The 23,734-nt window shown below is 56.9% G+C and overlaps 8 non-coding genes across 8 annotated transcripts; all 8 read right to left on the reverse strand.

Annotated features, from left to right (window-relative positions):
• Positions 1-2,266: 2,266 nt before the first annotated feature.
• Positions 2,267-2,385, reverse strand: LOC149457163 (5S ribosomal RNA). The gene has a single exon (XR_016313658.1). It is a non-coding gene; the product is annotated as a 5S ribosomal RNA (ribosomal RNA).
• Positions 2,386-5,151: 2,766 nt separating this feature from the next.
• LOC149457164 (5S ribosomal RNA) lies at positions 5,152-5,270 on the reverse strand. The gene has a single exon (XR_016313665.1). It is a non-coding gene; the product is annotated as a 5S ribosomal RNA (ribosomal RNA).
• Positions 5,271-8,039: 2,769 nt separating this feature from the next.
• On the reverse strand, positions 8,040-8,158 carry LOC149457165 (5S ribosomal RNA). The gene has a single exon (XR_016313659.1). It is a non-coding gene; the product is annotated as a 5S ribosomal RNA (ribosomal RNA).
• Positions 8,159-10,915: 2,757 nt separating this feature from the next.
• On the reverse strand, positions 10,916-11,034 carry LOC149457166 (5S ribosomal RNA). The gene has a single exon (XR_016313697.1). It is a non-coding gene; the product is annotated as a 5S ribosomal RNA (ribosomal RNA).
• A 2,763-nt stretch (positions 11,035-13,797) lies between these two features.
• LOC149457167 (5S ribosomal RNA) lies at positions 13,798-13,916 on the reverse strand. The gene has a single exon (XR_016313698.1). It is a non-coding gene; the product is annotated as a 5S ribosomal RNA (ribosomal RNA).
• A 2,763-nt stretch (positions 13,917-16,679) lies between these two features.
• LOC149457168 (5S ribosomal RNA) lies at positions 16,680-16,798 on the reverse strand. The gene has a single exon (XR_016313671.1). It is a non-coding gene; the product is annotated as a 5S ribosomal RNA (ribosomal RNA).
• Positions 16,799-19,567: 2,769 nt separating this feature from the next.
• LOC149457169 (5S ribosomal RNA) lies at positions 19,568-19,686 on the reverse strand. Its single transcript, XR_016313732.1, has one exon. It is a non-coding gene; the product is annotated as a 5S ribosomal RNA (ribosomal RNA).
• Positions 19,687-22,443: 2,757 nt separating this feature from the next.
• LOC149457170 (5S ribosomal RNA) lies at positions 22,444-22,562 on the reverse strand. Its single transcript, XR_016313685.1, has one exon. It is a non-coding gene; the product is annotated as a 5S ribosomal RNA (ribosomal RNA).
• Between the last annotated feature and the right edge of the window lie 1,172 nt (positions 22,563-23,734).

Genomic DNA, 23,734 nt, shown 5'->3' on the forward strand with positions numbered 1-23,734 from the left:
GGGGCCTACAAACGCCAGTTCCTTGCGCTCCGGCCCTCGCTCTTTTTCACCGCCCCAGTGGCCGGCTCCCCCTTGCGCACACCACAGGGCCCTGACGCTCAGGCCCCTGCCTCCAGCAGCGGGCCCAGCGCTCTAACCGCCTCAGGGCGCAGGTATCGTGGCCTTCGGCGGCTCTGTTGCTTCTGGCTGGCTTGGGGGGCCGGCGCGCGTGCCTTCCCCGCTGCTGTCCCCCGGCCTGGGGAGCGCAGCGGAATGTGTCGGCGCAAGGCGACTGGAGAGCAGGCGTGAGAGCGCCAAAGCGGCTGAGGATAGCGCTGGCAAAGGGCTGGGCCGTGGAGCCAAAGCGGGATGCAGGACGGGGCTAGCTGGCTGGGGGGTGGCGTCTGAGCGTTGCTCCGCTGCCGGAGGGGGCTGGATGCGTGGCCAGCTCCTGAGGGACACAGAGAAGAAAGCCAGCGTGTTTTGAAAAGAGCGGGCCGCAAAAGGGAAGCGGGCTCACAAAAGCCTAGGCTTGCCTGAGGACTTTGGGGGAGCTACAGTGAAGGAAAGGAGTATTTCACCCCCTGCTGATTTTGAATCTTTGCCCGCTCACAAACAAATGATCGATCGGTCTAAAAATCCAATGCTAGGTGTATTGACTGAGAGACAGACTAGCAAGAAAACATTCAAAAGCACTGCATGTCTAACCAATGATGCGCTGATTCGCATGTTCCTGAGGGAAAGAAGTATTCCATCCCCTATCATTCAGCAGCATTTCTGGCTCCCAGGTGTCTTTCACACAGGTAACAAGCTGAGATTAGAAGAAGCCTCTTAAAGGGAGAGATGCTAATCTCATTTTCTTACCTGTATAAAAGACACCTGTCCACAGGAGCAATCAAACCATCAGATTCCAAACCCTCCACCACGGCAAAGACCAAAGAGCTGTCCAGGGATGTCAGCAACAGGATCGAAGACCTACACAAGGCTGGACTGGGCTACCAAACTATGGCCAAGCAGCTTAGTGAGAAGGTGACAACAGTCGGTGCAATCATTCGCAAATGGAAGAAACACAAAGCAACTGTCAGTCTCCCTAGGACCGGTGCACCGAGCAAGATCTCCCCTCGTGGAGTGTCAATGATCATGACAACAGTGAGGCATCATCCCAGAACTACGAGTGAGGATCTTGTCAATGATCTCCGGCCAGCTGGGACCGCAGTCACCAAGAGAACAATGGGTAACACACTACGCCGACGAGGATTGAAATCCCGCAGTGCCCGCAAGGTCCCTCTGCTCAAGAGAGCACCTGTCCAGGCCCGTCTGAAGTTTACCACTGAACATCTGAATGAGGCAGAGCAGGACTGGTTGAAAGTGTCCTGGTCAGATGAGACCACCAAAATGGAGCTCTTTGGCATCAACTCAACTCGCCGCGTTTGGAGGAGGAGGAGGAGGACGAGGAATGCTGCCTATGACCCCAAGAACACCATCCCAACTGTCAAACATGGCGGTGGAAATATGCTGCTTTGGGGGTGTTTTTCTGCTAAGGGGACAGGACAACTGCACCGCATCAAGGGGACCATGGACGGGGCAACGGAGCGGCAAATCTTGGGCGAGAACCTTCTCCCCTCAGCCAGGGCATTGAAAATGAATGGCGGGTGGCTGTTCCAGCATGACAAGGAGCCAAAACACGCGGCCAAGGCAACAAAGCAGCGGCTGGAGAAGAAGCACGTTAAGCTCCTGGAGTGGCCTAGCCAGTCTCCAGACCTTCATCCGGCTGACAATATCTCTGTGGAGGGAGCTGAAAGTTGGAGTTGCTAAACGTCAGCCGCCAAACCTTCATGATTTGGAGAGGATCTGCCAAGAGGAGTGGGCCAAAATCCCTCCTGAGATGTGTGCAAAGCTGGTGGCCAACTCCAGGTAACGCCTGACCTCTGGGATTGCCAAGAAGGGATTTGCCAGCAAGCACTAAGCCCTGTTTGGTGAAGGGGGTGAGATACCTGTGTTCCCTGGTGAAGCTGCAAATGAGCGCCTGATTTGTTAGCCATGCATTTCTTGTGAGTTTTTTCTTGCTCTTCTGTCTGTGAGTGTTCCGATGCAGCAGCTAGCATTGTATTTTGAGAGGGCTGATTTGTTTGTGAGTGGGCCGAGCTGGCAAACGAGCAGGGGATGAAAAGGTTGTTTGCTTGAGTGCAGGTGTGCAGCAGGAGGGCTTGGAGAGCGGGGAGGTAAAAGTGAATGTGAAAGAGGAGCCATGGAGGAGGAGAGTGACCCCTGCTGGAGGAAAAGCAAAAGCCTACAGCACCTGGTATTCCCAGGCGGTCTCCCATCCAGGTACTAACCAGGCCCGACCCTGCTTAGCTTCCGAGATCAGACGAGATCGGGCGTGTTCAGGGTGGTGTGGCCGTAGGCAGTACTCAGGCTCTCCTTCAAGCCTCTTCTACTTGTCACGGGCAGCCTGGCCTCCGCCTTTCCTCGGCTCTACTACCCAGGACAAGCCGCCTGCTGCTACTGCTCTTTCCTTTTCACCCACCGGCACAACTGACACACACCGCCCCGTCTCTCCTCTCTCACTCACTCTCCTCAAACCCCTGCCTCCCTCCCTCCCGCTGCTTTGCTCCCTCTTTAACCTCTTCCTGACCGCACCTCCTCACGCACAAGCACACCACACCAGCCTGGCCTCAACCGCTCCTCCTTCTCCTTCCCGCCTTCCCCTGGCCTGACTTCAAGCCTTTGGCTCGCAGGGCTGAGCAGCACACCAGCCGCAGGGAGCAAGCTTTGGACACTGCAGCCGCAAAGCGCACCGCAAAGCAAGGGGCCAAGCTCGCTTGCCAGCCAGACCTCTCGGGGCGCCGCACAGCGCTCCCGCCTCCCTGCCCCTGACCCAAACCAAGGCTAGGGACCCTGCTGGCACCGGGGCCTACAAACGCCAGTTCCTTGCGCTCCGGCCCTCGCTCTTTTTCACCGCCCCAGTGGCCGGCTCCCCCTTGCGCACACCACAGGGCCCTGACGCTCAGGCCCCTGCCTCCAGCAGCGGGCCCAGCGCTCTAACCGCCTCAGGGCGCAGGTATCGTGGCCTTCGGCGGCTCTGTTGCTTCTGGCTGGCTTGGGGGGCCGGCGCGCGTGCCTTCCCCGCTGCTGTCCCCCGGCCTGGGGAGCGCAGCGGAATGTGTCGGCGCAAGGCGACTGGAGAGCAGGCGTGAGAGCGCCAAAGCGGCTGAGGAGAGCGCTGGCAAAGGGCTGGGCCGTGGAGCCTAAGCGGGATGCAGGACGGGGCTAGCTGGCTGGGGGGTGGCGTCTGAGCGTTGCTCCGCTGCCGGAGGGGACTGGATGCGTGGCCAGCTCCTGAGGGACACAGAGAAGAAAGCCAGCGTGTTTTGAAAAGAGCGGGCCGCAAAAGGGAAGCGGGCTCACAAAAGCCTAGGCTGGCCTGAGGACTTTGGGGGAGCTACAGTGAAGGAAAGGAGTATTTCACCCCCTGCTGATTTTGAATCTTTGCCCGCTCACAAACAAATGATCGATCGGTCTAAAAATCCAATGCTAGGTGTACTGACTGAGAGACAGACTAGCAAGAAAACATTCAAAAGCACTGCATGTCTAACCAATGATGCGCTGATTCGCATGTTCCTGAGGGAAATAAGTATTCCATCCCCTATCATTCAGCAGCATTTCTGGCTCCCAGGTGTCTTTCACACAGGTAACAAGCTGAGATTAGAAGCAGCCTCTTAAAGGGAGAGATGCTAATCTCATTTTCTTACCTGTATAAAAGACACCTGTCCACAGGAGCAATCAAACCATCAGATTCCAAACCCTCCACCACGGCAAAGACCAAAGAGCTGTCCAGGGATGTCAGCAACAGGATCGAAGACCTACACAAGGCTGGACTGGGCTACCAAACTATGGCCAAGCAGCTTGGTGAGAAGGTGACAACAGTCGGTGCAATCATTCGCAAATGGAAGAAACACAAAGCAACTGTCAGTCTCCCTAGGACCGGTGCACCGAGCAAGATCTCCCCTCGTGGAGTGTCAATGATCATGACAACAGTGAGGCATCATCCCAGAACTACGAGTGAGGATCTTGTCAATGATCTCCGGCCAGCTGGGACCGCAGTCACCAAGAGAACAATGGGTAACACACTACGCCGACGAGGATTGAAATCCCGCAGTGCCCGCAAGGTCCCTCTGCTCAAGAGAGCACCTGTCCAGGCCCGTCTGAAGTTTACCACTGAACATCTGAATGAGGCAGAGCAGGACTGGTTGAAAGTGTCCTGGTCAGATGAGACCACCAAAATGGAGCTCTTTGGCATCAACTCAACTCGCCGCGTTTGGAGGAGGAGGAGGAGGACGAGGAATGCTGCCTATGACCCCAAGAACACCATCCCAACTGTCAAACATGGCGGTGGAAATATGCTGCTTTGGGGGTGTTTTTCTGCTAAGGGGACAGGACAACTGCACCGCATCAAGGGGACCATGGACGGGGCAACGGAGCGGCAAATCTTTGGCGAGAACCTTCTCCCCTCAGCCAGGGCATTGAAAATGAATGGCGGGTGGCTGTTCCAGCATGACAAAGAGCCAAAACACGCGGCCAAGGCAACAAAGCAGCGGCTGGAGAAGAAGCACGTTAAGCTCCTGGAGTGGCCTAGCCAGTCTCCAGACCTTCATCCGGCTGACAATATCTCTGTGGAGGGAGCTGAAAGTTGGAGTTGCTAAACGTCAGCCGCCAAACCTTCATGATTTGGAGAGGATCTGCCAAGAGGAGTGGGCCAAAATCCCTCCTGAGATGTGTGCAAAGCTGGTGGCCAACTCCAGGTAACGCCTGACCTCTGGGATTGCCAAGAAGGGATTTGCCAGCAAGCACTAAGCCCTGTTTGGTGAAGGGGGTGAGATACCTGTGTTCCCTGGTGAAGCTGCAAATGAGCGCCTGATTTGTTAGCCATGCATTTCTTGTGAGTTTTTTCTTGCTCTTCTGTCTGTGAGTGTTCCGATGCAGCAGCTAGCATTGTATTTTGAGAGGGCTGATTTGTTTGTGAGTGGGCCGAGCTGGCAAACGAGCAGGGGATGAAAAGGTTGTTTGCTTGAGTGCAGGTGTGCAGCAGGAGGGCTTGGAGAGCGGGGAGGTAAAAGCGAATGTGAAAGAGCCATGGAGGAGGAGAGTGACCCCTGCTGGAGGAAAAGCAAAAGCCTACAGCACCTGGTATTCCCAGGCGGTCTCCCATCCAAGTACTAACCAGGCCCGACCCTGCTTAGCTTCCGAGATCAGACGAGATCGGGCACGTTCAGGGTGGTGTGGCCGTAGGCAGTACTCAGGCTCTCCTTCAAGCCTCTTCTACTTGTCACGGGCAGCCTGGCCTCCGCCTTTCCTCGGCTCTACTACCCAGGACAAGCCGCCTGCTGCTACTGCTGTTTCCTTTTCACCCACCGGCACAACTGACACACACCGCCCCGTCTCTCCTCTCTCACTCACTCTCCTCAAACCCCTGCCTCCCTCCCTCCCGCTGCTTTGCTCCCTCTTTAACCTCTTCCTGACCGCACCTCCTCACGCACAAGCACACCACACCAGCCTGGCCTCAACCGCTCCTCCTTCTCCTTCCCGCCTTCCCCTGGCCTGACTTCAAGCCTTTGGCTCGCAGGGCTGAGCAGCACACCAGCCGCAGGGAGCAAGCTTTGGACACAGCAGCCGCAAAGCGCACCGCAAAGCAAGGGGCCAAGCTCGCTTGCCAGCCAGACCTCTCGGGGCGCCGCACAGCGCTCCCGCCTCCCTGCCCCTGACCCAAACCAAGGCTAGGGACCCTGCTGGCACCGGGGCCTACAAACGCCAGTTCCTTGCGCTCCGGCCCTCGCTCTTTTTCACCGCCCCAGTGGCCGGCTCCCCCTTGCGCACACCACAGGGCCCTGACGCTCAGGCCCCTGCCTCCAGCAGCGGGCCCAGCGCTCTAACCGCCTCAGGGCGCAGGTATCGTGGCCTTCGGCGGCTCTGTTGCTTCTGGCTGGCTTGGGGGGCCGGCGCGCGTGCCTTCCCCGCTGCTGTCCCCCGGCCTGGGGAGCGCAGCGGAATGTGTCGGCGCAAGGCGACTGGAGAGCAGGCGTGAGAGCGCCAAAGCGGCTGAGGAGAGCGCTGGCAAAGGGCTGGGCCGTGGAGCCAAAGCGGGATGCAGGACGGGGCTAGCTGGCTGGGGGGTGGCGTCTGAGCGTTGCTCCGCTGCCGGAGGGGGCTGGATGCGTGGCCAGCTCCTGAGGGACACAGAGAAGAAAGCCAGCGTGTTTTGAAAAGAGCGGGCCGCAAAAGGGAAGCGGGCTCACAAAAGCCTAGGCTTGCCTGAGGACTTTGGGGGAGCTACAGTGAAGGAAAGGAGTATTTCACCCCCTGCTGATTTTGAATCTTTGCCCGCTCACAAACAAATGATCGATCGGTCTAAAAATCCAATGCTAGGTGTATTGACTGAGAGACAGACTAGCAAGAAAACATTCAAAAGCACTGCATGTCTAACCAATGATGCGCTGATTCGCATGTTCCTGAGGGAAAGAAGTATTCCATCCCCTATCATTCAGCAGCATTTCTGGCTCCCAGGTGTCTTTCACACAGGTAACAAGCTGAGATTAGAAGAAGCCTCTTAAAGGGAGAGATGCTAATCTCATTTTCTTACCTGTATAAAAGACACCTGTCCACAGGAGCAATCAAACCATCAGATTCCAAACCCTCCACCACGGCAAAGACCAAAGAGCTGTCCAGGGATGTCAGCAACAGGATCGAAGACCTACACAAGGCTGGACTGGGCTACCAAACTATGGCCAAGCAGCTTAGTGAGAAGGTGACAACAGTCGGTGCAATCATTCGCAAATGGAAGAAACACAAAGCAACTGTCAGTCTCCCTAGGACCGGTGCACCGAGCAAGATCTCCCCTCGTGGAGTGTCAATGATCATGACAACAGTGAGGCATCATCCCAGAACTACGAGTGAGGATCTTGTCAATGATCTCCGGCCAGCTGGGACCGCAGTCACCAAGAGAACAATGGGTAACACACTACGCCGACGAGGATTGAAATCCCGCAGTGCCCGCAAGGTCCCTCTGCTCAAGAGAGCACCTGTCCAGGCCCGTCTGAAGTTTACCACTGAACATCTGAATGAGGCAGAGCAGGACTGGTTGAAAGTGTCCTGGTCAGATGAGACCACCAAAATGGAGCTCTTTGGCATCAACTCAACTCGCCGCGTTTGGAGGAGGAGGAGGAGGACGAGGAATGCTGCCTATGACCCCAAGAACACCATCCCAACTGTCAAACATGGCGGTGGAAATATGCTGCTTTGGGGGTGTTTTTCTGCTAAGGGGACAGGACAACTGCACCGCATCAAGGGGACCATGGACGGGGCAACGGAGCGGCAAATCTTGGGCGAGAACCTTCTCGCCTCAGCCAGGGCATTGAAAATGAATGGCGGGTGGCTGTTCCAGCATGACAAGGAGCCAAAACACGCGGCCAAGGCAACAAAGCAGCGGCTGGAGAAGAAGCACGTTAAGCTCCTGGAGTGGCCTAGCCAGTCTCCAGACCTTCATCCGGCTGACAATATCTCTGTGGAGGGAGCTGAAAGTTGGAGTTGCTAAACGTCAGCCGCCAAACCTTCATGATTTGGAGAGGATCTGCCAAGAGGAGTGGGCCAAAATCCCTCCTGAGATGTGTGCAAAGCTGGTGGCCAACTCCAGGTAACGCCTGACCTCTGGGATTGCCAAGAAGGGATTTGCCAGCAAGCACTAAGCCCTGTTTGGTGAAGGGGGTGAGATACCTGTGTTCCCTGGTGAAGCTGCAAATGAGCGCCTGATTTGTTAGCCATGCATTTCTTGTGAGTTTTTTCTTGCTCTTCTGTCTGTGAGTGTTCCGATGCAGCAGCTAGCATTGTATTTTGAGAGGGCTGATTTGTTTGTGAGTGGGCCGAGCTGGCAAACGAGCAGGGGATGAAAAGGTTGTTTGCTTGAGTGCAGGTGTGCAGCAGGAGGGCTTGGAGAGCGGGGAGGTAAAAGTGAATGTGAAAGAGGAGCCATGGAGGAGGAGAGTGACCCCTGCTGGAGGAAAAGCAAAAGCCTACAGCACCTGGTATTCCCAGGCGGTCTCCCATCCAGGTACTAACCAGGCCCGACCCTGCTTAGCTTCCGAGATCAGACGAGATCGGGCGTGTTCAGGGTGGTGTGGCCGTAGGCAGTACTCAGGCTCTCCTTCAAGCCTCTTCTACTTGTCACGGGCAGCCTGGCCTCCGCCTTTCCTCGGCTCTACTACCCAGGACAAGCCGCCTGCTGCTACTGCTCTTTCCTTTTCACCCACCGGCACAACTGACACACACCGCCCCGTCTCTCCTCTCTCACTCACTCTCCTCAAACCCCTGCCTCCCTCCCTCCCGCTGCTTTGCTCCCTCTTTAACCTCTTCCTGACCGCACCTCCTCACGCACAAGCACACCACACCAGCCTGGCCTCAACCGCTCCTCCTTCTCCTTCCCGCCTTCCCCTGGCCTGACTTCAAGCCTTTGGCTCGCAGGGCTGAGCAGCACACCAGCCGCAGGGAGCAAGCTTTGGACACTGCAGCCGCAAAGCGCACCGCAAAGCAAGGGGCCAAGCTCGCTTGCCAGCCAGACCTCTCGGGGCGCCGCACAGCGCTCCCGCCTCCCTGCCCCTGACCCAAACCAAGGCTAGGGACCCTGCTGGCACCGGGGCCTACAAACGCCAGTTCCTTGCGCTCCGGCCCTCGCTCTTTTTCACCGCCCCAGTGGCCGGCTCCCCCTTGCGCACACCACAGGGCCCTGACGCTCAGGCCCCTGCCTCCAGCAGCGGGCCCAGCGCTCTAACCGCCTCAGGGCGCAGGTATCGTGGCCTTCGGCGGCTCTGTTGCTTCTGGCTGGCTTGGGGGGCCGGCGCGCGTGCCTTCCCCGCTGCTGTCCCCCGGCCTGGGGAGCGCAGCGGAATGTGTCGGCGCAAGGCGACTGGAGAGCAGGCGTGAGAGCGCCAAAGCGGCTGAGGAGAGCGCTGGCAAAGGGCTGGGCCGTGGAGCCTAAGCGGGATGCAGGACGGGGCTAGCTGGCTGGGGGGTGGCGTCTGAGCGTTGCTCCGCTGCCGGAGGGGACTGGATGCGTGGCCAGCTCCTGAGGGACACAGAGAAGAAAGCCAGCGTGTTTTGAAAAGAGCGGGCCGCAAAAGGGAAGCGGGCTCACAAAAGCCTAGGCTGGCCTGAGGACTTTGGGGGAGCTACAGTGAAGGAAAGGAGTATTTCACCCCCTGCTGATTTTGAATCTTTGCCCGCTCACAAACAAATGATCGATCGGTCTAAAAATCCAATGCTAGGTGTATTGACTGAGAGACAGACTAGCAAGAAAACATTCAAAAGCACTGCATGTCTAACCAATGATGCTCTGATTCGCATGTTCCTGAGGGAAATAAGTATTCCATCCCCTATCATTCAGCAGCATTTCTGGCTCCCAGGTGTCTTTCACACAGGTAACAAGCTGAGATTAGAAGCAGCCTCTTAAAGGGAGAGATGCTAATCTCATTTTCTTACCTGTATAAAAGACACCTGTCCACAGGAGCAATCAAACCATCAGATTCCAAACCCTCCACCACGGCAAAGACCAAAGAGCTGTCCAGGGATGTCAGCAACAGGATCGAAGACCTACACAAGGCTGGACTGGGCTACCAAACTATGGCCAAGCAGCTTAGTGAGAAGGTGACAACAGTCGGTGCAATCATTCGCAAATGGAAGAAACACAAAGCAACTGTCAGTCTCCCTAGGACCGGTGCACCGAGCAAGATCTCCCCTCGTGGAGTGTCAATGATCATGACAACAGTGAGGCATCATCCCAGAACTACGAGTGAGGATCTTGTCAATGATCTCCGGCCAGCTGGGACCGCAGTCACCAAGAGAACAATGGGTAACACACTACGCCGACGAGGATTGAAATCCCGCAGTGCCCGCAAGGTCCCTCTGCTCAAGAGAGCACATGTCCAGGCCCGTCTGAAGTTTGCCACTGAACATCTGAATGAGGCAGAGCAGGACTGGTTGAAAGTGTCCTGGTCAAATGAGACCACCAAAATGGAGCTCTTTGGCATCAACTCAACTCGCCGCGTTTGGAGGAGGAGGACGAGGAATGCTGCCTATGACCCCAAGAACACCATCCCAACTGTCAAACATGGCGGTGGAAATATGCTGCTTTGGGGGTGTTTTTCTGCTAAGGGGACAGGACAACTGCACCGCATCAAGGGGACCATGGACGGGGCAACAGAGCGGCAAATCTTGGGCGAGAACCTTCTCCCCTCAGCCAGGGCATTGAAAATGAATGGCGGGTGGCTGTTCCAGCATGACAAGGAGCCAAAACACGCGGCCAAGGCAACAAAGCAGCGGCTGGAGAAGAAGCACGTTAAGCTCCTGGAGTGGCCTAGCCAGTCTCCAGACCTTCATCCGGCTGACAATATCTCTGTGGAGGGAGCTGAAAGTTGGAGTTGCCAAACGTCAGCCGCCAAACCTTCATGATTTGGAGAGGATCTGCCAAGAGGAGTGGGCCAAAATCCCTCCTGAGATGTGTGCAAAGCTGGTGGCCAACTCCAGGTAACGCCTGACCTCTGGGATTGCCAAGAAGGGATTTGCCAGCAAGCACTAAGCCCTGTTTGGTGAAGGGGGTGAGATACCTGTGTTCCCTGGTGAAGCTGCAAATGAGCGCCTGATTTGTTAGCCATGCATTTCTTGTGAGTTTTTTCTTGCTCTTCTGTCTGTGAGTGTTCCGATGCAGCAGCTAGCATTGTATTTTGAGAGGGCTGATTTGTTTGTGAGTGGGCCGAGCTGGCAAACGAGCAGGGGATGAAAAGGTTGTTTGCTTGAGTGCAGGTGTGCAGCAGGAGGGCTTGGAGAGCGGGGAGGTAAAAGCGAATGTGAAAGAGCCATGGAGGAGAGTGACCCCTGCTGGAGGAAAAGCAAAAGCCTACAGCACCTGGTATTCCCAGGCGGTCTCCCATCCAAGTACTAACCAGGCCCGACCCTGCTTAGCTTCCGAGATCAGACAAGATCAGGTGCGTTCAAGTTGGTGTGGCCGTAGGCAGTACTCAGGCTCTCCTTCAAGCCTCTTCTACTTTTCACGGGCAGCCTGGCCTCCGCCTTTCCTCGGCTCTACTACCCAGGACAAGCCGCCTGCTGCTACTGCTGTTTCCTTTTCACCCACCGGCACAACTGACACACACCGCCCCGTCTCTCCTCTCTCACTCACTCTCCTCAAACCCCTGCCTCCCTCCCTCCCGCTGCTTTGCTCCCTCTTTAACCTCTTCCTGACCGCACCTCCTCACGCACAAGCACACCACACCAGCCTGGCCTCAACCGCTCCTCCTTCTCCTTCCCGCCTTCCCCTGGCCTGACTTCAAGCCTTTGGCTCGCAGGGCTGAGCAGCACACCAGCCGCAGGGAGCAAGCTTTGGACACAGCAGCCGCAAAGCGCACCGCAAAGCAAGGGGCCAAGCTCGCTTGCCAGCCAGACCTCTCGGGGCGCCGCACAGCGCTCCCGCCTCCCTGCCCCTGACCCAAACCAAGGCTAGGGACCCTGCTGGCACCGGGGCCTACAAACGCCAGTTCCTTGCGCTCCGGCCCTCGCTCTTTTTCACCGCCCCAGTGGCCGGCTCCCCCTTGCGCACACCACAGGGCCCTGACGCTCAGGCCCCTGCCTCCAGCAGCGGGCCCAGCGCTCTAACCGCCTCAGGGAGCAGGTATCGTGGCCTTCGGCGGCTCTGTTGCTTCTGGCTGGCTTGGGGGGCCGGCGCGCGTGCCTTCCCCGCTGCTGTCCCCCGGCCTGGGGAGCGCAGCAGAATGTGTCGGCGCAAGGCGACTGGAGAGCAGGCGTGAGAGCGCCAAAGCGGCTGAGGAGAGCGCTGGCAAAGGGCTGGGCCGTGGAGCCTAAGCGGGATGCAGGACGGGGCTAGCTGGCTGGGGGGTGGCGTCTGAGCGTTGCTCCGCTGCCGGAGGGGGCTGGATGCGTGGCCAGCTCCTGAGGGACACAGAGAAGAAAGCCAGCGTGTTTTGAAAAGAGCGGGCCGCAAACGGGAAGCGGGCTCACAAAAGCCTAGGCTGGCCTGAGGACTTTGGGGGAGCTACAGTGAAGGAAAGGAGTATTTCACCCCCTGCTGATTTTGAATCTTTGCCCGCTCACAAACAAATGATCGATCGGTCTAAAAATCCAATGCTAGGTGTATTGACTGAGAGACAGACTAGCAAGAAAACATTCAAAAGCACTGCATGTCTAACCAATGATGCGCTGATTCGCATGTTCCTGAGGGAAATAAGTATTCCATCCCCTATCATTCAGCAGCATTTCTGGCTCCCAGGTGTCTTTCACACAGGTAACAAGCTGAGATTAGAAGCAGCCTCTTAAAGGGAGAGATGCTAATCTCATTTTCTTACCTGTATAAAAGACACCTGTCCACAGGAGCAATCAAACCATCAGATTCCAAACCCTCCACCACGGCAAAGACCAAAGAGCTGTCCAGGGATGTCAGCAACAGGATCGAAGACCTACACAAGGCTGGACTGGGCTACCAAACTATGGCCAAGCAGCTTAGTGAGAAGGTGACAACAGTCGGTGCAATCATTCGCAAATGGAAGAAACACAAAGCAACTGTCAGTCTCCCTAGGACCGGTGCACCGTGCAAGATCTCCCCTCGTGGAGTGTCAATGATCATGACAACAGTGAGGCATCATCCCAGAACTACGAGTGAGGATCTTGTCAATGATCTCCGGCCAGCTGGGACCGCAGTCACCAAGAGAACAATGGGTAACACACTACGCCGACGAGGATTGAAATCCCGCAGTGCCCGCAAGGTCCCTCTGCTCAAGAGAGCACATGTCCAGGCCCGTCTGAAGTTTGCCACTGAACATCTGAATGAGGCAGAGCAGGACTGGTTGAAAGTGTCCTGGTCAGATGAGACCACCAAAATGGAGCTCTTTGGCATCAACTCAACTCGCCGCGTTTGGAGGAGGAGGAGGAGGACGAGGAATGCTGCCTATGACCCCAAGAACACCATCCCAACTGTCAAACATGGCGGTGGAAATATGCTGCTTTGGGGGTGTTTTTCTGCTAAGGGGACAGGACAACTGCACCGCATCAAGGGGACCATGGACGGGGCAACGGAGCGGCAAATCTTGGGCGAGAACCTTCTCCCCTCAGCCAGGGCATTGAAAATGAATGGCGGGTGGCTGTTCCAGCATGACAAGGAGCCAAAACACGCGGCCAAGGCAACAAAGCAGCGGCTGGAGAAGAAGCACGTTAAGCTCCTGGAGTGGCCTAGCCAGTCTCCAGACCTTCATCCGGCTGACAATATCTCTGTGGAGGGAGCTGAAAGTTGGAGTTGCCAAACGTCAGCCGCCAAACCTTCATGATTTGGAGAGGATCTGCCAAGAGGAGTGGGCCAAAATCCCTCCTGAGATGTGTGCAAAGCTGGTGGCCAACTCCAGGTAACGCCTGACCTCTGGGATTGCCAAGAAGGGATTTGCCAGCAAGCACTAAGCCCTGTTTGGTGAAGGGGGTGAGATACCTGTGTTCCCTGGTGAAGCTGCAAATGAGCGCCTGATTTGTTAGCCATGCATTTCTTGTGAGTTTTTTCTTGCTCTTCTGTCTGTGAGTGTTCCGATGCAGCAGCTAGCATTGTATTTTGAGAGGGCTGATTTGTTTGTGAGTGGGCCGAGCTGGCAAACGAGCAGGGGATGAAAAGGTTGTTTGCTTGAGTGCAGGTGTGCAGCAGGAGGGCTTGGAGAGCGGGGAGGTAAAAGCGAATGTGAAAGAGCCATGGAGGAGAGTGACCCCTGCTGGAGGAAAAGCAAAAGCCTACAGCACCTGGTATTCCCAGGCGGTCTCCCATCCAAGTACTAACCAGGCCCGACCCTGCTTAGCTTCCGAGATCAGACAAGATCAGGTGCGTTCAAGTTGGTGTGGCCGTAGGCAGTACTCAGGCTCTCCTTCAAGCCTCTTCTACTTGTCACGGGCAGCCTGGCCTCCGCCTTTCCTCGGCTCTACTACCCAGGACAAGCCGCCTGCTGCTACTGCTGTTTCCTTTTCACCCACCGGCACAACTGACACACACCGCCCCGTCTCTCCTCTCTCACTCACTCTCCTCAAACCCCTGCCTCCCTCCCTCCCGCTGCTTTGCTCCCTCTTTAACCTCTTCCTGACCGCACCTCCTCACGCACAAGCACACCACACCAGCCTGGCCTCAACCGCTCCTCCTTCTCCTTCCCGCCTTCCCCTGGCCTGACTTCAAGCCTTTGGCTCGCAGGGCTGAGCAGCACACCAGCCGCAGGGAGCAAGCTTTGGACACAGCAGCCGCAAAGCGCACCGCAAAGCAAGGGGCCAAGCTCGCTTGCCAGCCAGACCTCTCGGGGCGCCGCACAGCGCTCCCGCCTCCCTGCCCCTGACCCAAACCAAGGCTAGGGACCCTGCTGGCACCGGGGCCTACAAACGCCAGTTCCTTGCGCTCCGGCCCTCGCTCTTTTTCACCGCCCCAGTGGCCGGCTCCCCCTTGCGCACACCACAGGGCCCTGACGCTCAGGCCCCTGCCTCCAGCAGCGGGCCCAGCGCTCTAACCGCCTCAGGGAGCAGGTATCGTGGCCTTCGGCGGCTCTGTTGCTTCTGGCTGGCTTGGGGGGCCGGCGCGCGTGCCTTCCCCGCTGCTGTCCCCCGGCCTGGGGAGCGCAGCAGAATGTGTCGGCGCAAGGCGACTGGAGAGCAGGCGTGAGAGCGCCAAAGCGGCTGAGGAGAGCGCTGGCAAAGGGCTGGGCCGTGGAGCCTAAGCGGGATGCAGGACGGGGCTAGCTGGCTGGGGGGTGGCGTCTGAGCGTTGCTCCGCTGCCGGAGGGGGCTGGATGCGTGGCCAGCTTCTGAGGGACACAGAGAAGAAAGCCAGCGTGTTTTGAAAAGAGCGGGCCGCAAACGGGAAGCGGGCTCACAAAAGCCTAGGCTGGCCTGAGGACTTTGGGGGAGCTACAGTGAAGGAAAGGAGTATTTCACCCCCTGCTGATTTTGAATCTTTGCCCGCTCACAAACAAATGATCGATCGGTCTAAAAATCCAATGCTAGGTGTATTGACTGAGAGACAGACTAGCAAGAAAACATTCAAAAGCACTGCATGTCTAACCAATGATGCGCTGATTCGCATGTTCCTGAGGGAAAGAAGTATTCCATCCCCTATCATTCAGCAGCATTTCTGGCTCCCAGGTGTCTTTCACACAGGTAACAAGCTGAGATTAGAAGCAGCCTCTTAAAGGGAGAGATGCTAATCTCATTTTCTTACCTGTATAAAAGACACCTGTCCACAGGAGCAATCAAACCATCAGATTCCAAACCCTCCACCACGGCAAAGACCAAAGAGCTGTCCAGGGATGTCAGCAACAGGATCGAAGACCTACACAAGGCTGGACTGGGCTACCAAACTATGGCCAAGCAGCTTAGTGAGAAGGTGACAACAGTCGGTGCAATCATTCGCAAATGGAAGAAACACAAAGCAACTGTCAGTCTCCCTAGGACCGGTGCACCGTGCAAGATCTCCCCTCGTGGAGTGTCAATGATCATGACAACAGTGAGGCATCATCCCAGAACTACGAGTGAGGATCTTGTCAATGATCTCCGGCCAGCTGGGACCGCAGTCACCAAGAGAACAATGGGTAACACACTACGCCGACGAGGATTGAAATCCCGCAGTGCCCGCAAGGTCCCTCTGCTCAAGAGAGCACATGTCCAGGCCCGTCTGAAGTTTGCCACTGAACATCTGAATGAGGCAGAGCAGGACTGGTTGAAAGTGTCCTGGTCAGATGAGACCACCAAAATGGAGCTCTTTGGCATCAACTCAACTCGCCGCGTTTGGAGGAGGAGGAGGAGGACGAGGAATGCTGCCTATGACCCCAAGAACACCATCCCAACTGTCAAACATGGCGGTGGAAATATGCTGCTTTGGGGGTGTTTTTCTGCTAAGGGGACAGGACAACTGCACCGCATCAAGGGGACCATGGACGGGGCAACGGAGCGGCAAATCTTGGGCGAGAACCTTCTCCCCTCAGCCAGGGCATTGAAAATGAATGGCGGGTGGCTGTTCCAGCATGACAAGGAGCCAAAACACGCGGCCAAGGCAACAAAGCAGCGGCTGGAGAAGAAGCACGTTAAGCTCCTGGAGTGGCCTAGCCAGTCTCCAGACCTTCATCCGGCTGACAATATCTCTGTGGAGGGAGCTGAAAGTTGGAGTTGCCAAACGTCAGCCGCCAAACCTTCATGATTTGGAGAGGATCTGCCAAGAGGAGTGGGCCAAAATCCCTCCTGAGATGTGTGCAAAGCTGGTGGCCAACTCCAGGTAACGCCTGACCTCTGGGATTGCCAAGAAGGGATTTGCCAGCAAGCACTAAGCCCTGTTTGGTGAAGGGGGTGAGATACCTGTGTTCCCTGGTGAAGCTGCAAATGAGCGCCTGATTTGTTAGCCATGCATTTCTTGTGAGTTTTTTCTTGCTCTTCTGTCTGTGAGTGTTCCGATGCAGCAGCTAGCATTGTATTTTGAGAGGGCTGATTTGTTTGTGAGTGGGCCGAGCTGGCAAACGAGCAGGGGATGAAAAGGTTGTTTGCTTGAGTGCAGGTGTGCAGCAGGAGGGCTTGGAGAGCGGGGAGGTAAAAGCGAATGTGAAAGAGCCATGGAGGAGAGTGACCCCTGCTGGAGGAAAAGCAAAAGCCTACAGCACCTGGTATTCCCAGGCGGTCTCCCATCCAAGTACTAACCAGGCCCGACCCTGCTTAGCTTCCGAGATCAGACGAGATCGGGCGCGTTCAGGGTGGTGTGGCCGTAGGCAGTACTCAGGCTCTCCTTCAAGCCTCTTCTACTTGTCACGGGCAGCCTGGCCTCCGCCTTTCCTCGGCTCTACTACCCAGGACAAGCCGCCTGCTGCTACTGCTCTTTCCTTTTCACCCACCGGCACAACTGACACACACCGCCCCGTCTCTCCTCTCTCACTCACTCTCCTCAAACCCCTGCCTCCCTCCCTCCCGCTGCTTTGCTCCCTCTTTAACCTCTTCCTGACCGCACCTCCTCACGCACAAGCACACCACACCAGCCTGGCCTCAACCGCTCCTCCTTCTCCTTCCCGCCTTCCCCTGGCCTGACTTCAAGCCTTTGGCTCGCAGGGCTGAGCAGCACACCAGCCGCAGGGAGCAAGCTTTGGACACAGCAGCCGCAAAGCACACCGCAAAGCAAGGGGCCAAGCTCGCTTGCCAGCCAGACCTCTCGGGGCGCCGCACAGCGCTCCCGCCTCCCTGCCCCTGACCCAAACCAAGGCTAGGGACCCTGCTGGCACCGGGGCCTACAAACGCCAGTTCCTTGCGCTCCGGCCCTCGCTCTTTTTCACCGCCCCAGTGGCCGGCTCCCCCTTGCGCACACCACAGGGCCCTGACGCTCAGGCCCCTGCCTCCAGCAGCGGGCCCAGCGCTCTAACCGCCTCAGGGCGCAGGTATCGTGGCCTTCGGCGGCTCTGTTGCTTCTGGCTGGCTTGGGGGGCCGGCGCGCGTGCCTTCCCCGCTGCTGTCCCCCGGCCTGGGGAGCGCAGCGGAATGTGTCGGCGCAAGGCGACTGGAGAGCAGGCGTGAGAGCGCCAAAGCGGCTGAGGAGAGCGCTGGCAAAGGGCTGGGCCGTGGAGCCAAAGCGGGATGCAGGACGGGGCTAGCTGGCTGGGGGGTGGCGTCTGAGCGTTGCTCCGCTGCCGGAGGGGGCTGGATGCATGGCCAGCTCCTGAGGGACACAGAGAAGAAAGCCAGCGTGTTTTGAAAAGAGCGGGCCGCAAAAGGGAAGCGGGCTCACAAAAGCCTAGGCTTGCCTGAGGACTTTGGGGGAGCTACAGTGAAGGAAAGGAGTATTTCACCCCCTGCTGATTTTGAATCTTTGCCTGCTCACAAACAAATGATCGATCGGTCTAAAAATCCAATGCTAGGTGTATTGACTGAGAGACAGACTAGCAAGAAAACATTCAAAAGCACTGCATGTCTAACCAATGATGCACTGATTCGCATGTTCCTGAGGGAAATAAGTATTCCATCCCCTATCATTCAGCAGCATTTCTGGCTCCCAGGTGTCTTTCACACAGGTAACAAGCTGAGATTAGAAGAAGCCTCTTAAAGGGAGAGATGCTAATCTCATTTTCTTACCTGTATAAAAGACACCTGTCCACAGGAGCAATCAAACCATCAGATTCCAAACCCTCCACCACGGCAAAGACCAAAGAGCTGTCCAGGGATGTCAGCAACAGGATCGAAGACCTACACAAGGCTGGACTGGGCTACCAAACTATGGCCAAGCAGCTTAGTGAGAAGGTGACAACAGTCGGTGCAATCATTCGCAAATGGAAGAAACACAAAGCAACTGTCAGTCTCCCTAGGACCGGTGCACCGAGCAAGATCTCCCCTCGTGGAGTGTCAATGATCATGACAACAGTGAGGCATCATCCCAGAACTACGAGTGAGGATCTTGTCAATGATCTCCGGCCAGCTGGGACCGCAGTCACCAAGAGAACAATGGGTAACACACTACGCCGACGAGGATTGAAATCCCGCAGTGCCCGCAAGGTCCCTCTGCTCAAGAGAGCACATGTCCAGGCCCGTCTGAAGTTTACCACTGAACATCTGAATGAGGCAGAGCAGGACTGGTTGAAAGTGTCCTGGTCAGATGAGACCACCAAAATGGAGCTCTTTGGCATCAACTCAACTCGCCGCGTTTGGAGGAGGAGGAGGAGGACGAGGAATGCTGCCTATGACCCCAAGAACACCATCCCAACTGTCAAACATGGCGGTGGAAATATGCTGCTTTGGGGGTGTTTTTCTGCTAAGGGGACAGGACAACTGCACCGCATCAAGGGGACCATGGACGGGGCAACGGAGCGGCAAATCTTTGGCGAGAACCTTCTCCCCTCAGCCAGGGCATTGAAAATGAATGGCGGGTGGCTGTTCCAGCATGACAAGGAGCCAAAACACGCGGCCAAGGCAACAAAGCAGCGGCTGGAGAAGAAGCACGTTAAGCTCCTGGAGTGGCCTAGCCAGTCTCCAGACCTTCATCCGGCTGACAATATCTCTGTGGAGGGAGCTGAAAGTTGGAGTTGCTAAACGTCAGCCGCCAAACCTTCATGATTTGGAGAGGATCTGCCAAGAGGAGTGGGCCAAAATCCCTCCTGAGATGTGTGCAAAGCTGGTGGCCAACTCCAGGTAACGCCTGACCTCTGGGATTGCCAAGAAGGGATTTGCCAGCAAGCACTAAGCCCTGTTTGGTGAAGGGGGTGAGATACCTGTGTTCCCTGGTGAAGCTGCAAATGAGCGCCTGATTTGTTAGCCATGCATTTCTTGTGAGTTTTTTCTTGCTCTTCTGTCTGTGAGTGTTCCGATGCAGCAGCTAGCATTGTATTTTGAGAGGGCTGATTTGTTTGTGAGTGGGCCGAGCTGGCAAACGAGCAGGGGATGAAAAGGTTGTTTGCTTGAGTGCAGGTGTGCAGCAGGAGGGCTTGGAGAGCGGGGAGGTAAAAGTGAATGTGAAAGAGGAGCCATGGAGGAGGAGAGTGACCCCTGCTGGAGGAAAAGCAAAAGCCTACAGCACCTGGTATTCCCAGGCGGTCTCCCATCCAGGTACTAACCAGGCCCGACCCTGCTTAGCTTCCGAGATCAGACGAGATCGGGCGCGTTCAGGGTGGTGTGGCCGTAGGCAGTACTCAGGCTCTCCTTCAAGCCTCTTCTACTTGTCACGGGCAGCCTGGCCTCCGCCTTTCCTCGGCTCTACTACCCAGGACAAGCCGCCTGCTGCTACTGCTCTTTCCTTTTCACCCACCGGCACAACTGACACACACCGCCCCGTCTCTCCTCTCTCACTCACTCTCCTCAAACCCCTGCCTCCCTCCCTCCCGCTGCTTTGCTCCCTCTTTAACCTCTTCCTGACCGCACCTCCTCACGCACAAGCACACCACACCAGCCTGGCCTCAACCGCTCCTCCTTCTCCTTCCCGCCTTCCCCTGGCCTGACTTCAAGCCTTTGGCTCGCAGGGCTGAGCAGCACACCAGCCGCAGGGAGCAAGCTTTGGACACTGCAGCCGCAAAGCGCACCGCAAAGCAAGGGGCCAAGCTCGCTTGCCAGCCAGACCTCTCGGGGCGCCGCACAGCGCTCCCGCCTCCCTGCCCCTGACCCAAACCAAGGCTAGGGACCCTGCTGGCACCGGGGCCTACAAACGCCAGTTCCTTGCACTCCGGCCCTCGCTCTTTTTCACCGCCCCAGTGGCCGGCTCCCCCTTGCGCACACCACAGGGCCCTGACGCTCAGGCCCCTGCCTCCAGCAGCGGGCCCAGCGCTCTAACCGCCTCAGGGCGCAGGTATCGTGGCCTTCGGCGGCTCTGTTGCTTCTGGCTGGCTTGGGGGGCCGGCGCGCGTGCCTTCCCCGCTGCTGTCCCCCGGCCTGGGGAGCGCAGCGGAATGTGTCGGCGCAAGGCGACTGGAGAGCAGGCGTGAGAGCGCCAAAGCGGCTGAGGAGAGCGCTGGCAAAGGGCTGGGCCGTGGAGCCTAAGCGGGATGCAGGACGGGGCTAGCTGGCTGGGGGGTGGCGTCTGAGCGTTGCTTCGCTGCCGGAGAGGGCTGGATGCGTGGCCAGCTCCTGAGGGACACAGAGAAGAAAGCCAGCGTGTTTTGAAAAGAGCGGGCCGCAAAAGGGAAGCGGGCTCACAAAAGCCTAGGCTGGCCTGAGGACTTTGGGGGAGCTACAGTGAAGGAAAGGAGTATTTCACCCCCTGCTGATTTTGAATCTTTGCCCGCTCACAAACAAATGATCGATCGGTCTAAAAATCCAATGCTAGGTGTATTGACTGAGAGACAGACTAGCAAGAAAACATTCAAAAGCACTGCATGTCTAACCAATGATGCACTGATTCGCATGTTCCTGAGGGAAATAAGTATTCCATCCCCTATCATTCAGCAGCATTTCTGGCTCCCAGGTGTCTTTCACACAGGTAACAAGCTGAGATTAGAAGCAGCCTCTTAAAGGGAGAGATGCTAATCTCATTTTCTTACCTGTATAAAAGACACCTGTCCACAGGAGCAATCAAACCATCAGATTCCAAACCCTCCACCACGGCAAAGACCAAAGAGCTGTCCAGGGATGTCAGCAACAGGATCGAAGACCTACACAAGGCTGGACTGGGCTACCAAACTATGGCCAAGCAGCTTAGTGAGAAGGTGACAACAGTCGGTGCAATCATTCGCAAATGGAAGAAACACAAAGCAACTGTCAGTCTCCCTAGGACCGGTGCACCGAGCAAGATCTCCCCTCGTGGAGTGTCAATGATCATGACAACAGTGAGGCATCATCCCAGAACTACGAGTGAGGATCTTGTCAATGATCTCCGGCCAGCTGGGACCGCAGTCACCAAGAGAACAATGGGTAACACACTACGCCGACGAGGATTGAAATCCCGCAGTGCCCGCAAGGTCCCTCTGCTCAAGAGAGCACATGTCCAGGCCCGTCTGAAGTTTGTCACTGAACATCTGAATGAGGCAGAGCAGGACTGGTTGAAAGTGTCCTGGTCAAAAGAGACCACCAAAATGGAGCTCTTTGGCATCAACTCAACTCGCCGCGTTTGGAGGAGGAGGACGAGGAATGCTGCCTATGACCCCAAGAACACCATCCCAACTGTCAAACATGGCGGTGGAAATATGCTGCTTTGGGGGTGTTTTTCTGCTAAGGGGACAGGACAACTGCACCGCATCAAGGGGACCATGGACGGGGCAACGGAGCGGCAAATCTTGGGCGAGAACCTTCTCCCCTCAGCCAGGGCATTGAAAATGAATGGCGGGTGGCTGTTCCAGCATGACAAGGAGCCAAAACACGCGGCCAAGGCAACAAAGCAGCGGCTGGAGAAGAAGCACGTTAAGCTCCTGGAGTGGCCTAGCCAGTCTCCAGACCTTCATCCGGCTGACAATATCTCTGTGGAGGGAGCTGAAAGTTGGAGTTGCCAAACGTCAGCCGCCAAACCTTCATGATTTGGAGAGGATCTGCCAAGAGGAGTGGGCCAAAATCCCTCCTGAGATGTGTGCAAAGCTGGTGGCCAACTCCAGGTAACGCCTGACCTCTGGGATTGCCAAGAAGGGATTTGCCAGCAAGCACTAAGCCCTGTTTGGTGAAGGGGGTGAGATACCTGTGTTCCCTGGTGAAGCTGCAAATGAGCGCCTGATTTGTTAGCCATGCATTTCTTGTGAGTTTTTTCTTGCTCTTCTGTCTGTGAGTGTTCCGATGCAGCAGCTAGCATTGTATTTTGAGAGGGCTGATTTGTTTGTGAGTGGGCCGAGCTGGCAAACGAGCAGGGGATGAAAAGGTTGTTTGCTTGAGTGCAGGTGTGCAGCAGGAGGGCTTGGAGAGCGGGGAGGTAAAAGCGAATGTGAAAGAGCCATGGAGGAGAGTGACCCCTGCTGGAGGAAAAGCAAAAGCCTACAGCACCTGGTATTCCCAGGCGGTCTCCCATCCAAGTACTAACCAGGCCCGACCCTGCTTAGTTTCCGAGATCAGACGAGATCGGGCGCGTTCAGGGTGGTGTGGCCGTAGGCAGTACTCAGGCTCTCCTTCAAGCCTCTTCTACTTGTCACGGGCAGCCTGGCCTCCGCCTTTCCTCGGCTCTACTACCCAGGACAAGCCGCCTGCTGCTACTGCTCTTTCCTTTTCACCCACCGGCACAACTGACACACACCGCCCCGTCTCTCCTCTCTCACTCACTCTCCTCAAACCCCTGCCTCCCTCCCTCCCGCTGCTTTGCTCCCTCTTTAACCTCTTCCTGACCGCACCTCCTCACGCACAAGCACACCACACCAGCCTGGCCTCAACCGCTCCTCCTTCTCCTTCCCGCCTTCCCCTGGCCTGACTTCAAGCCTTTGGCTCGCAGGGCTGAGCAGCACACCAGCCGCAGGGAGCAAGCTTTGGACACAGCAGCCGCAAAGCGCACCGCAAAGCAAGGGGCCAAGCTCGCTTGCCAGCCAGACCTCTCGGGGCGCCGCACAGCGCTCCCGCCTCCCTGCCCCTGACCCAAACCAAGGCTAGGGACCCTGCTGGCACCGGGGCCTACAAACGCCAGTTCCTTGCGCTCCGGCCCTCGCTCTTTTTCACCGCCCCAGTGGCCGGCTCCCCCTTGCGCACACCACAGGGCCCTGACGCTCAGGCCCCTGCCTCCAGCAGCGGGCCCAGCACTCTAACCGCCTCAGGGAGCAGGTATCGTGGCCTTCGGCGGCTCTGTTGCTTCTGGCTGGCTTGGGGGGCCGGCGCGCGTGCCTTCCCCGCTGCTGTCCCCCGGCCTGGGGAGCGCAGCGGAATGTGTCGGCGCAAGGCGACTGGAGAGCAGGCGTGAGAGCGCCAAAGCGGCTGAGGAGAGCGCTGGCAAAGGGCTGGGCCGTGGAGCCTAAGCGGGATGCAGGACGGGGCTAGCTGGCTGGGGGGTGGCGTCTGAGCGTTGCTCCGCTGCCGGAGGGGGCTGGATGCGTGGCCAGCTCCTGAGGGACACAGAGAAGAAAGCCAGCGTGTTTTGAAAAGAGCGGGCCGCAAAAGGGAAGCGGGCTCACAAAAGCCTAGGCTGGCCTGAGGACTTTGGGGGAGCTACAGTGAAGGAAAGGAGTATTTCACCCCCTGCTGATTTTGAATCTTTGCCCGCTCACAAACAAATGATCGATCGGTCTAAAAATCCAATGCTAGGTGTATTGACTGAGAGACAGACTAGCAAGAAAACATTCAA

The sequence above is a fragment of the Staurois parvus genome, unplaced genomic scaffold, assembly GCF_062004578.1.
Source record: "Staurois parvus isolate SC_StPar_1 unplaced genomic scaffold, SC_StPar_1.0 ptg000333l, whole genome shotgun sequence".
In the NCBI taxonomy this organism is placed as follows: Eukaryota; Metazoa; Chordata; class Amphibia; order Anura; family Ranidae; genus Staurois; species Staurois parvus.